This window comes from Stegostoma tigrinum, chromosome 39, assembly GCF_030684315.1.
Source record: "Stegostoma tigrinum isolate sSteTig4 chromosome 39, sSteTig4.hap1, whole genome shotgun sequence".
In the NCBI taxonomy this organism is placed as follows: Eukaryota; Metazoa; Chordata; class Chondrichthyes; order Orectolobiformes; family Stegostomatidae; genus Stegostoma; species Stegostoma tigrinum.
The window spans coordinates 12,333,998-12,347,536 of NC_081392.1; positions in this window are offsets into that span (position 1 = coordinate 12,333,998).

The following is a 13,539-nucleotide window of genomic DNA, read 5'->3' on the forward strand; positions in this document are numbered from 1 at the left end:
AGATTTTTAAAACTGAATTCAAACTTCACCATTTGACATGGTGGCACTTAAACACATATCCCCAGAGCAATGGCCTGGCATTCTGGATAATAAATCCAGTGACAGCACCAATGTGACCATTTCTCCCTGCTGCCAGCTCCAAAAGGAAGGCAAGCCGCATTTTGAATCAGCTTGAAAAGAGGCTATTTGGCCCATCTAGTCTGCTCTGCCAAGGAACATCCCACCGAAACCCCCCCACATATTGTATTCCTGTAACCCTGCATTCCCCATGGCTAACCCACCCTAATCTGCATATCCCTGGGCACTATGGGTAATTTAGCATGGCTAACCCACCCTAACCTGCACATCCCTGGGCACTCTGGGTAATTTAGCATGGCTAACCCACCCTAACCTGCACATCCCTGGGCACTCTGGGTAATTTAGCATGGCCAATCCACCCTAACCTGCACATCCCTGGGCACTCTGGGTAATTTAGCATGGCTAACCCACCCTAACCTGCACATCCCTGGGCACTCTGGGTATTTTAGCATGGCTAACCCACCCTAACCTGCACATCCCTGGACACTATGGGTAATTTAGCATGGCCAATCCACCCTAATCTGCACATCCCTGGGCACTATGGGTAATTTAGCACGGCCAATCCAGCCTAACCTGCACATCCCTGGGAACTATGGGTAATTTAGCACAGCCAACCCACCCTAACCTGCACATCCCTGGGTACTATGGGTAATTTAGCACGGCCAATCCACCCTAACCAGCACATCCCTGGGCACTATGGGTAATTTAGCACGGCCAATCCACCCTAACCTGCACATTCCTGGGCACTATGGGTAATTTAGCACAGCCAACCCACCCTAACCTGCACATCCCTGGGCACTATGGGTAATTTAGCACGGCCAATCCACCCTAACCTGCACATTCCTGGGCACTATGGGTAATTTAGCACAGCCAATCCACCCTAACCTGCACATCCCTAGGCACTATGGGTAATTTAGCACAGCCAACCCACCCTAACCTGCACATCCCTGGGTACTATGGTTAGTTTAGCACAGCCAATCCACCCTAACCTGCACATCCCTGGACACTATGGGTAATTTAGCACAGCCAACCCACCCTAACCTGCACATCCCTGGGCACTATGGGTAATTTAGCACGGCGAATCCACCCTAACCTGCACATTCCTGGGCACTATGGGTAATTTAGCACAGCCAATCCACCCTAACCTGCACATCCCTGAACATTATGGGTAATTTAGCATGGCCAATCCACACTAACCTGCATATCCCCAGGCACTATGGGTAAATTAGCACGGCCAATCCACTGTAAATTGCACAGTTTTAGACAGTTAGAGGAAACCAGAGCACCCGGAGGAAACCCATGCAGACACGGCGAGAATGTGCAATCTCCACACAGACAGTCACCTGAGGGTGGAATTGAGCCGGGGTCCCTGGCACTGTTAGGGAACAGTGCTAACCACTGAGCATCCCAGTTAAATTCCACTAGGGTTGCTGGTGGGATTTGAACTCATGTCCCCAAAGCATCAGCCCAAGCCTTTGGATTGCCAGTCCAGCAGCATTAGCATTTCACCCAGCACCTCTCCCCATTGTTGGCAATTTGTGCTCAGCAAGATCCTACAAACAGCGAAACGAGGTTTGGACCAGCTGCTTTTTTCAGTCAGCTTCACTGCGGGATAAATATTGAGCAGGACCTCAGTGTAATGCCTAATCCAAAACACAGCAGCATCTCCATCCCACAATGGAGTGAAACCTGAATCCCTTCCTTGCCTCGATCTTCCATGGGCGGTTAAAGTGGCAGGTTGCAAAATTAACACGCTACAATGCACATTACTCTGGGTTCAGGGTGCCCTTCAGAGACTGGGCACAAACCTAGGCTGGTACTCCATCGCACTACTGTGGGGTGGCCACATTGCCAGAAGTGCCATCTTTTGAATGAGATTTCAGGCCAATGTTTCATCTTGCCCACAACACCCTGTCAGGTTTGGAGGGTTAGGTGCAGCATGGGTTAGTCAAGAATAAAGCTCCTTCTACTGTAGCTCTGAAGAAGGGTCACTGGACCCGAAACATTAACTCTGCTTTCTCTTCACAAATGCTGCCAGACCTGCTGTGCCTTTCCTGCAATTCCTGTTTTTCTGCTCCTCTACAGCACCATTTGCTTCATTTTTCAGAATTAAATGAGCATTTCATTTTTGAACCAATATAACAGGATCATAGAATCACCTGCAGTGTAGGAGCAGGTCATTCAGCCCATCAAGGCCACATTGACCCTCTGAAGAACACCCCACCCAGATCCACCCCATCCTTGTAACCGTACATTTCCTGTGGCTAGCACACCTACCCTACACATCCCTGGACACCACAATTTAGCACGGCCAATCCACCCTAGCCTGTACATCTTTGGGCTGTGGGAGGAAACCGGAGCACCCAGAGGGAACCCACTCAGACGCAGGGAGAATACGCAAACCCCACTCAGACAGTTGCCTGAGGGTGGAATCGAACCCGGGTCCCTGGCGCTGTGAGCCACCACTGTGACCAATGAGCCACCACTCCAACCTATAATATATTCAATTTCTCAACTTCTATGTCCTCCCCTCGTGGAACCACCCATTTAGTAGCTGCTTTGGGATGGTGCTGAGAAGGAATTGAATTGGACCTGTCCCAAACTGGGCCTTTGTTGTCCCTGTGTCTGAGGATGTTTAACAGACTGACATCCATTTGTGAAATCAGACGAGAAAAGACTTTCAGAGATTTGCCAGAATTTGTCGTAAATCTGCACTTTAGCACAAACAACAGATTCCACATTCCCCTTTTCTCTGCCCAGAAACCACTAGAGAAGAATCCAAGATAATAAAGTGTGGAGCTGGATGAACACAGCAGGCCAAGCAGCATCTCAGGAGCACAAAAGCTGACGTTTCGGGCCTAGACCCTTCATCAGAAAGGGGGATGGGGAGAGGGAGCTGGAATAAATAGGGAGAGAGGGGGAGGCGGACCGAAGATGGAGAGAAAAGAAGATAGGTGGAGAGAGTGTAGGTGGGGAGGTAGGGAGGGGATAGGTCAGTCCAAGGAAGACGGACAGGTCAAGGAGGTGGGATGAGGTTAGTAGGTAGATGCGGGTGCGGCTTGGGGTGGGAGGAAGGGATGGGTGAGAGGAAGAACCGGTTAGGGAGGCAGAGACAGGTTGGACTGGTTTTGGGATGCAGTGGGTGGGGGGGAAGAGCTGGGCTGGTTGTGTGGTGCAGTGGGGGGAGGGGACGATCTGGGCTGGTTTTGGGATGCGGTGGGGGAAGGGGAGATTTTGAAGCTGGTGAAGTCCACATTGATACCATTGGGCTGCAGGGTTCCCAAGCGGAATATGAGTTGCTGTTCCTGCAACCTTCGGGTGGCATCATTGTGGCACTGCAGGAGGCCCATGATGGACATGTCATCTAAAGAATGGGAGGGGGAGTGGAAATGGTTTGCGACTGGGAGGTGCAGTTGTTTGTTGCGAACTGAGCGGAGGTGTTCTGCAAAGCGGTCTCCAAGCCTCCGCTTGGTTTCCCCAATGTAGAGGAAGCCACACCGTGTACAATGGATGCAGTATACCACATTGGCAGATGTGCAGGTGAACCGCTGCTTAATGTGGAAAGTCATCTTAGGGCCTGGGATAGGGGTGAGGGAGGAGGTGTGGGGGCAAGTGTAGCATTTCCTGCGGTTGCAGGGGAAGGTGCCGGGTGTGGTGGGGTTGGAGGGCAGCGTGGAGCGAACAAGGGAGTCACGGAGAGAGTGGTCTCTCCGGAAAGCAGACAGGGGTGGGGATGGAAAAATGTCTTGGGTGGTGGAGTCGGATTGTAGATGGTGGAAGTGTCGGAGGATGATGCGTTGTATCCGGAGGTTGGTGGAGTGGTGTGTGAGAACGAGGGGGATCCTCTTTGGGCGGTTGTGGCGGGGGCGGGGTGTGAGGGATGTGAGAGAAGAATCCAGCTCGATTTCTTTTGTGTTTTTCAAACTTTTTTCTATATCCAGACATTCTTTTACATGCCAATGAATTTTTTTTTTGCTCACCACAAAATCACCCACATTTCTAAACTGCCAATTTACCTGTAAAACAGTGCAATTACAGCCAAAAATGAGGGAAAGGTAAGGAGACAGGGAGGAAGGGGAAATGTAGTCGGAAGGGGTAAGTAAGATATTCCTCCTCCTTCCTCTTTCTGAAGAGAGGGCACAGCTCTTAAACAAAAACTGGAATAAGATCCATCTCCGGAGCTGTTAAACTTAACCCCCAAACAGACCTGCATTTTTCATCTGTGAATATAATTGCTTGCTTTGACATCCCTCATGGGAGACATTGTTGAAGACTTATGTTGCAACTTTAAGTTGGTTTTCTTGTGCCTCGATCCTGATTCCTGAAAGATGAAAAATTGCTGTCCTCTTTTGGTGCAGTTTAAGTTCCAAAGATCCACAATCAGAGAGCTTACTTACAGCTACAGAGTCACAGAGATGTACAACACAGACCCAGACCATTCAGAACGTCCATGACGACCAGATATCCTAAATTTGCCAGCATTTGGCCTACATCCCTCTAAACCCTTCCTATCCATGTACCCATCAGATGCCTTTTAAATGTCGTAATTGTACCAGCCTCCACCACTTCCTCTGGCAGCTCATTCCATTCGCATACCACCCTCTGTGTGAAAAGGTTGCTCCCCAGGTCCCTTTTAGATCTTTTCCCTCCCACCTTAAACCCACACCCCTCTAGGTTTAGACTCCGCTACCCTGAAGAAAGGACCTTGACTTTTCACCCTATCCATACCCCTCACGATTTTATGAACTTCTATAAGGTCACCCCTCAGCCTCCGATGCTCCAGGGAAAGTTAGGGTTCAGCAAATAAATGGCTGGTCTCTGAAATCAGAGCAGAGCTAATATTATGTGTTTATTTCCCACATTGCCTGAGGTTACCTAAAAGGTCTCAAATATGGCCCTCACCTGAGGTACGGTGAACCTCAGGTTAACCTCACCACTAGTTGTCACTCTTTAAGTAGAGAGCAGGGCTTCACTTTTGCTGATGTGTTTAAAATGCGTTTGATTTTTCCACAGGAAGGAGGTCACACTGTCCAAACTCTGTAGACATTTGTGTTGCATTTCAGCAGCTCAATCTAACAAACCTCAAAGTTATTTCACTGTACCATCCCTACCATAAAAGCGCCATAGGCAAGGGTCTAACAGATAGAGTACAATGTGAGGTCATTCATTTAGGCAGGGATACAACTAAATGGGCTGTTGTTTGAATGGTGAAAAATTGCAGCACACTGCTGTGCAGAGGGACCAGGGTGTCCTCGTGCATGAATCACAAAGATTTGGCTTGCAGGTGCAGCGGTTAATTAAGAAGACAAATAGAAAATGGTCCTTCACTGTTAAAGGGATGGAGTTTAAAAATGGGGAGGTTATGCTGCAGCTGTATAGGGTCCTGGTGAGGCTACACTGGAGTACTGTGTACAGTTTTGGTCTCCTTACTTGAGAAAGGATGTATAGTGGCCTTGGAGGGGGTACAGACAAGGTTCACTTGTTTGATTCTAGAGTTGAGAGGGTTCCCCTATGAGGAGGGATTGTGTAGACTGGGACTTATACTCAATAGAATTTAGAAGAATGACGGGGGGATCTTATAGAAACATAAAATTTTGAGGGGAATTGATAAGATAGAAGCAGGGAGGTTGTTTCCACCTGTGGGTGAAACTAGAACTAGCAGGGCATTGCCTCAAAATAAGGGGGAGCAGATTTAGGGCTGAGCTGAGGAGGAACTTCTTCACCCAAAGGGTTGTGAATCTGTGGAATTCCCTGCCCAAGGAAGCAGTTGAGGCTTCCTCGCTGAAAGTTTTTAAGGCATAGATTGATTTTTGAACAGTAAAGGAATTAAGGGATATGGTGAACAAGCAGGTAAGCGGAGCTGAGTCCATGAAAAGATCAGCCATGATCTTACTGAATGGCAGAGCAGGCTCGAGTGGCCTGATGCGGCCTACTCCTGCTCCTATTTATTATATTCTTATGCTTTATTCATGTCGGAGATTTATGGTCTAGATTATGATAGTGCTGTTTTCTCCCTTTCCACAAGCAACCCTGTTGAAGATCATGTCGGTGGCAGTCCATCCCGTCACACAGTTATTGATTAACACAAACCCAACCCCCCAACCGAGACCTTTCGGGAGTTCAGGTGTGCAAAACACCAGTTGTAAATGGCTTCTAGCCGACCAGGGCCCAGCTGCAGGTAACTTGAGAAGCTCCCTTTCTCCTAGCACAGCCTGCAGAGCATGTTTTGAACCCACTGTGACGAAGGAGTTCACTATAACCAACACCCCTCCAGCGCCTGGCCCAACACCAGGAAAGTGACAAATGGGGCTTGGCCTCCATTAAGGGTGATATGAGAAGAAGCTTGATTTCGACACATTACAAAAGGGCACGTCTGCACAGACAAACACATTCTTCTTTCCGAGCGTGAAACTCAATAAGATATGGAATTCCGTGACACTGCTGCTCATCATTGTTTCCACACTGATCTGTTGCCACACCTCTCCAATGTGTTCAGCGATGCTATGGGTGGACACCTTTCATCTGGCTGTCTTGTTGACAAGCCTTGGTAACCATCGCTGTGCAACCAACAACAATAATTTACACACGTATAACCCCTCCAACACAGTTGAAGGTGCAAGGGCAGTTCACAGAGGCAAAATGTGGCATATTAGGGGCATCTGGGTGGTTTGGTGGCACAGCGGTTAACATTGCTACCTCACAGCACCAGAGACCCAGGTTTGACCTTTGGGAAAGTGTCTGTGGAGTTTGTATGCTCTCCTCCATACAGTGTCTGTGTCGGTTTCCTTCGGGTGCTCCGGTTTCCTCCCACAGTCCAAAGATGTGCAGGTTAGGGTGGGTTGGCTGTGCTAGATTGTCCTGTACTGCCCAGGGATGTGCAGATAGTGGGTTAGCCATGGGAAATGCAAGGTTACAAGGGTAGGATGAGTGGGATGCTCTTTAGAGGGTCAGTGTGCATTCAATGGGCTGAATGGCCTGCTTCCTTCGCTGCAGGGGTTGTACAATTAGTGCCAAAAGAATGTTGGCCTTTATTTCAAAGGGTTTGGAGTATAAAAGTAGGGAGGTTTTGTGCTAAAACTGTACAAGACCTTGACTGGCACATTGCAAATAGTTAGAGGCATTCAGCAAGAAAGAGGCCCTTCGGCCCACCATGTCTATGTGGACCAACAAACACCTAACTACATTAATCCCATCTACCTGCACTCAGACCTGGGCCTACTATGCCCTGGCATTTTAAGTGCCCATCCAGATGCTTCTTAAATGTCACGAGACTGTCTGCCTCCAGCACGTTCCATATTTCTACCACCCTCTGGATGAAATAACCTTTCCCTGAAAGCCACTTAATCCTCACTCTAAACTTGTCTGGTCTTACACATGTCTGCCATGGGGAAAAGATTCTCACAATCCATGCTGCCTGCATGTATTCCATGTGATCTTACAGTTTACCTTTCAGAAGAAGGGTCTCAGCCCGAAACGTCAGCTTTCCTCCTCCCCGATGCTGCTTGGCCTGCTGCGTTCATCCAGCTTCGCAGCGTGTTATCTCTGGTGGTGGAGGTTGTTTTTCACACTGGAGGTCTGTGACCAGCAGTGTGCCCCAAGGATCGGTGCTGGGTCCACTGCTTTTCGTCATTTATATAAATGAGTTGGATGTGAACATAGGAGGTATAGTTGGTAAGTTTGCTGATAACACCAAAAGTGGAGATGTAGTGGACAGTGAAGAAGGTTACCCCAGAGTACAACAGGGCCTTGAGCAGATGGGCCAATGGGCCGAGGAGTGGTAGAGGGAGTTTAAGTTAGGTAACGGTGAGGTGCTGCGTTTTGGAAAGGAGTATCAGGGCAGGACTTATACACCTAATGGTAAGATCCTGGGGAATATTATTGAACAAAGAGATCTTGGAGTGCATGTTCATAGTTCCTTGAAAGTGTAGTCACAGTTAGATAATATGTGAAAGAGGTGTTTGGTAGCTTGCTTTATTGGTCAGTACATTGAGTATAGAAGCTGGGGAGGGGTCATGCTGCAGCTGTGCAGGATATTGGTTTAGTCACTTTTGGAATACTGCACGCAATTCTGGTCTCCCTCCTATGGGAAGGATATTGTGAAACTAGAAAGTGTTCAGAAGAGATTAACGAGGATGTGGCTGAGTTGGAGGGTTTGAGCTATAGACAGAGGCTGAAAAGGCTGGGGCTATTTTCCCTGGAGCGTCGGAGGCTGAGGGGTGACCTTATAGAGGTTTATAAAATCATGAGGGGCATGGATAGGATAAATAGTCAAGGTCTTTCCCCCAGGATAGAGGAGTCCAAAACTAGAGGGGGCATAGGTTTAAGGTGAGAGGGGCAAGATTTAAAAGGGACCTGAGGGGCAACTATTTCTCACAGAGGGTGGTGCGTGTATGGAATGAGCTGCCAGAGGAAGTGGTGGAGGCTGGTACAGTTACAACATTTAAAAGGCATCTGGATGGGGACATGGATAGGAAGGGTTTAGAGGGATATGGGCCAAATGCTGGGAATAGATTTATATAGGATATCTGGTTGGCATGGACAAGCTGGACAGAAGGGTCTGCTTCCGTGCTGTATACCTCTATGACTCTCAAACCCAGGCTGACACACACAGTGTAATACTGAGGGAGTGCTGCATGGTTCAAGTCACTGCCTTTTATATGAAATATTGAACAGACTTCCTCTCCAGCCTCTCAGATGGGCCCCAGGATGGTACTATTTTGAAGAGGGTCAGGGGTCTGGCTTATATTTACAATTCAGCACTAAACAGATAGATAATCTAATCATTATTCCCTTGCTCTGCTCAAGTGCATATAGCGTTGCCTGTCTTACTGTAGGAATCTTACAGTTAATGGCTGAAGGCGTAAAAAGCACAGTATACAAAGTTTTCATAGACACCAGCAAGTTATCAAGTTATATAAAGCATCAACTGAATTCTACCCTCCCTTCATACTACTTTTCCCTGAAATATCGGAGGCTGAGGGGTGACCTTATAGAGGTTTATAAAATTCTGAGGGACATGGATAGGATCAATAGACAAGGTCTTTTCCCTAGAGTAGGGGAGTCCAAAACTAGAGGGGCATAGGTTTAAGGTGAGAAGGGAAATATTTAAAATGGACCTCAGGGGCAACTTTTTCACACAGAGGGTGGAGCGTGTATGGAACGAGCTGCCAGAGGAAGTGGTGGAGGCTGGTACAGTTACAGCATTTAAAGGCATCTGGATGAATACATGAATAGGAAGGGTTTAACAGGATTACGGGCCAAATGCTGGTAAATGGGACTATCTGGTCAGCATGGACAAATTGAACTGAAGGGTCTGTTTCCACATTATACAACTCTGTGAGCCTCCAGCAACTGAAACAATGGAATTGGCTGCAGATTCTGAAGGGGTTGACAAGGCTTTACTCTGTCTCTAACCCCATGCTGTCCCTGTCCTGGGAGTGTTTGATGGGGACAGTGTAGAGGAAGCTTTACTCTGTGTCTAACCCCGTGCTGTCCCTGCCCTGGGTACATTGCTGGGGATGGAGTCTAGGGACCTTTACTTTCCATTAATTTCTAGTTTAAAAGAGCAGAGAGAGACCCCAGCAAGTGTTTGATGGGAATAGTGTTGGGGGAACTTTACTTTCAGCTTAAAAGCATGGACTCTGTGAGGCTGCTGGGGAGTCTAAAACACAGGATCACAGAATGTCAGGATCAGGTGCAGATCTCTTTGGTATGAGAGATGGAGAAATTTCTTCACTCGAACAATTGCAATTCTTTGGAATTCTCCACCCCTGACAGTTGCGGATGGCCCATCCATGAATATATTAAAAGCTGAGACAGGCAGGCTTTTTGGTCTCTCAGGGAATCAATGGATGTGGGTGGAGTGTGGGAAAGTGGAGCTGATGCCCAAAATCAGCTGTGAAAGGTCTGAGAGGTGAAGCCGACTCAATGGGTTGAATAGCCTATTTGTTTGCTCCCCCAAGCTGGCCCAACAAGTTACTCCTCCGGCCTCCCAGCAAACCCAGATTTTTATCAAGTGCGTAGCTGTTATGTTAACTTATCAAGCCTTGGCCAGCTGTCTTGCACCTGCCCCGGGTTCTCTTGTGTGTCTTATTTTGCCATAATTCAAATCCAAAATGGCAGCAGAGTAGGAGTCCTCAGCCGGAGATCATCCACTTCTTTTCTTTTTTTTCTCTTTTGCATTTATTTCCTTCTTTTTTCTTGGTGATGTCCTGAACTCCCGGCTTCAACGTGGACTTGGACTCTCAAACTCAGTGCAGATCCTATGTGGCTGGGTCCCAGCCCAACGTGGTGGTCTCTCGGCCTGGTGTGGCTGTGTCCTGGCCCAATATGGGGGTCTCTCAGTCTGGTGTGGCTCCCGGCCCAACGTGGTGGTCTCTTGGCCTGATGTGGCTGTGTCCCAGCCCAACGTGGTGGTCTCTCAGCCTGGTGTGGCTCCCAGCCTAACATGGCGGTCTCTCGGCCTGGCATGGCCGTGTTCTGTGGCAGTGTGGACTGGATTGGAAGGACAGTTGCTCTGAAATTTTCTTCATTTTTCTAATTTAGTCCTACGATCTGTAACGCCGGACGTTGTTTCTTTTTCGAAGTTCTTTCCCTAAGAATTTGTACATAAGGATCTGTACCTAGGTGCCTAAGATGGTGCAATAAATGGCAACTTGTCAACTCTTCACTGTACTCATTGGAGTACATGCAACAATCAAGCTAATTCTATTCTAATGCTGCAAAGCACATTCCGCTGCGTGTCTTCTGACACTAAGTGGCAGATAGCATCATCCCTCACACACTGTCACGGCTCATCAGTTTACAAAACACCACTCCAGGTACTCGAACTACAGGACAGGAGCATCAAGCAGCTGTAATAAAGGAAGAGAGTTTGGCGGCAGGAGGGAGGACCAGGGCGCAGAGGGGTAGAGAGAGTTTAATGTTTAGTATACAAACGTGGCAGCAAAGCTTCGCAAATATCCTCCCAGTGTGCCCCAGGGGCCTTAGGTTTCTCTGGAGGTCATGAGATGTCTTTGATCCCCTTTTGTTAAAGCTCCCTCTCACTTAGGCACCACCACCTTGTAAACTACTTGTGAGATTGCATCATCTATAATGTATTGCTTTGCTGTGACAAGCAGCAGTTCACACATCTTAAAAAACAGTCTTGCATTTACCTACTGCTTTCACAACATTGGGATATCAAACATTTTTTTATTCATTCATTTATGGCGTCGCTGGCTGGCCAGTATTTATTGCCTGTCCCTGGTTGGCCTTGAGAAGGTGGTGGTCAGCTGCTTCTTGAACCACTGCGGCCCAGTAACACCAAAGGAATGGCGATATGGTTCCAAGTCAGGATGGGGAGTGGCTTGGAGGGGAACCTGCCAGGGGTGATGTTCCCATGTATCTGCTGCCCTTGTCCTTCTAGATGGAAGTGGTCACGAGTTTGGAATCTGCTGTCTGAGGACCTTTGGTGAATTTCTGTACTGCATCTTGTAGATGGTACACACTGCTGCTACTGAGTGTCAGTGAATGATTATGGATGCAGTGCCAATCGAGCGGGGGCTGCTTTGTCCTGGATGGAGTAGAGCTTCCTGAGTGTTGTTGGAGCTTCCCCCATCCAGGGCAAGTGGGGTGTATCCCATCACACACCTAGCTTCTGCCTTGTAGACAATGGAAAGACTTTGTGGAGTCAGGAGGTGATTACTTGCCACAGTATTCCTAGCCTCTGACCTGCTTTTGTATTGTCAATTAAAATATTTTTTCGGTGGTGTAGACATTGCTGGAAAAAACACAGCAAGCTCCCGCAAACAAGAACCAAATAACTGATGAGGTAATCTAGTTGTCATGAGGTTGGTCAAGGGATATTGTCCGTGGTATTTATATTGCATTTGTGACACTTCAAAAGCCCTTAAGGGGAGTAAGGAACTGGCAACTGTGCATGAGTTTGGGTGAATATTGCTGGACGTGCGGATAGACTTCACATAAATCTGGCCTTTGTACATAAGTGCTCCCTATACTTACTGGAGTCTGCCTCTCTAGTGTTACCAATGAACCCTTTCCAATGTAGATTATGTAGCAATAAGCAGTTCGTCTCTAGACTTTCTTCCAATATTTAATGAAGTCCTACACTATTGAATTTAAAGCCTATTTCATCCCATTCACCTCTGATGGTTGCTACAGTAGTAAGGGCTAATCTCGTTTGTTGCCCCTCCTCAACATTTTTTATTAGTCCTCATTTTCAAATACTTATCCAGTACCCTTATAGGTGATGTTGTTCACTCTTGAAGCAAGATATTGTGACGATGTTGTCACTTTAAGGGTTACTTTGTCTGGGATGTTTTTTGAGAGGTTGTAAGGCAGACATATCAAGCTGGTAAGTTAAGACCACTTGCGTAAACAGCTTGGGAGGCCTTTGGGTTTTCTTTAAAAACAGCCTGGATGGGTGTGGTCAACTCTCTTAGATCTGGATTTCTGCGTAGCATCAGAACCTATTGGGATCTCAGAAGAGTTGGAGATTCAGTGAATGTCTCCTGGCTGCTACTCTCTGAAAATGTTCTCTACTTTGTTTCCTCTTGGATTGGAGAACTGCATGTAGAATCTGTGTCTGATTTTTTTTTGCCAAGGGCTGTATTTATGTTACTATATTGGAAGTTAATTAGTAATAGTTACAGTATCTATTATTCTGTTAAGTTTTCCAATTGAGTTGTTATTCTAAATTCCTCTTTCTTTGGTTGTATTCTAACCATAGTGTTTTGCTTAATGTCGAATAGTTTGACCAGTCACACTGCACTGGGGACAGACACTTCATATTTGCCTTGAAAACGTTAGGGCCTAGCTACTTCTTATAACATTATGGTCTGGTCTATAACAATATGCACAGTTTTATTAAGCTTTGCGCCTCAGCTCCATTTACGCTTTGCATCCCTAATCACGTTCTCAAATAAGAATCATAGAATCCCAACAGTGTGGAAGCAGACCATTCAGTCCACACCAAGTCTCTGAGAAGCATCCCATCCAGGCTCACAACTTACCTTATTCCATCACCCTACACTTCCCATGGCTAACCCATCTAGCCTGTGCATCTGTGGACACTATGTTTAGCATGGACATACCACCTAATCTGCATTTTGTTGGTCTGTGGGAGGAAACTGGAACGCCCAGTGGAAACCCACACGGACACAGAGAGAATGTGCCACCTCAACACAGGCGATGGGCCAACGTGGAATTGAAGCTGGGTCTTGGCGCTGTGAGGCAGTAGTGCCAACCAATGAGCCACCGTGCCACCCATTTAATGCTGATACATGTTAACTGGGGTCCTCTGGCATGGTGGGTCGCACCAATGCCCTTGGGCCAAACGCTTGGTATGAGATTCTGACCTGAGAACTTGATGGCCCAGGAACGTGTGTTCATAACAAGTTGGACTCACCCTGTGAGTTCTTCCAATATGTACCATGGCAGGTGGCAAGGGTGAACAGCGTT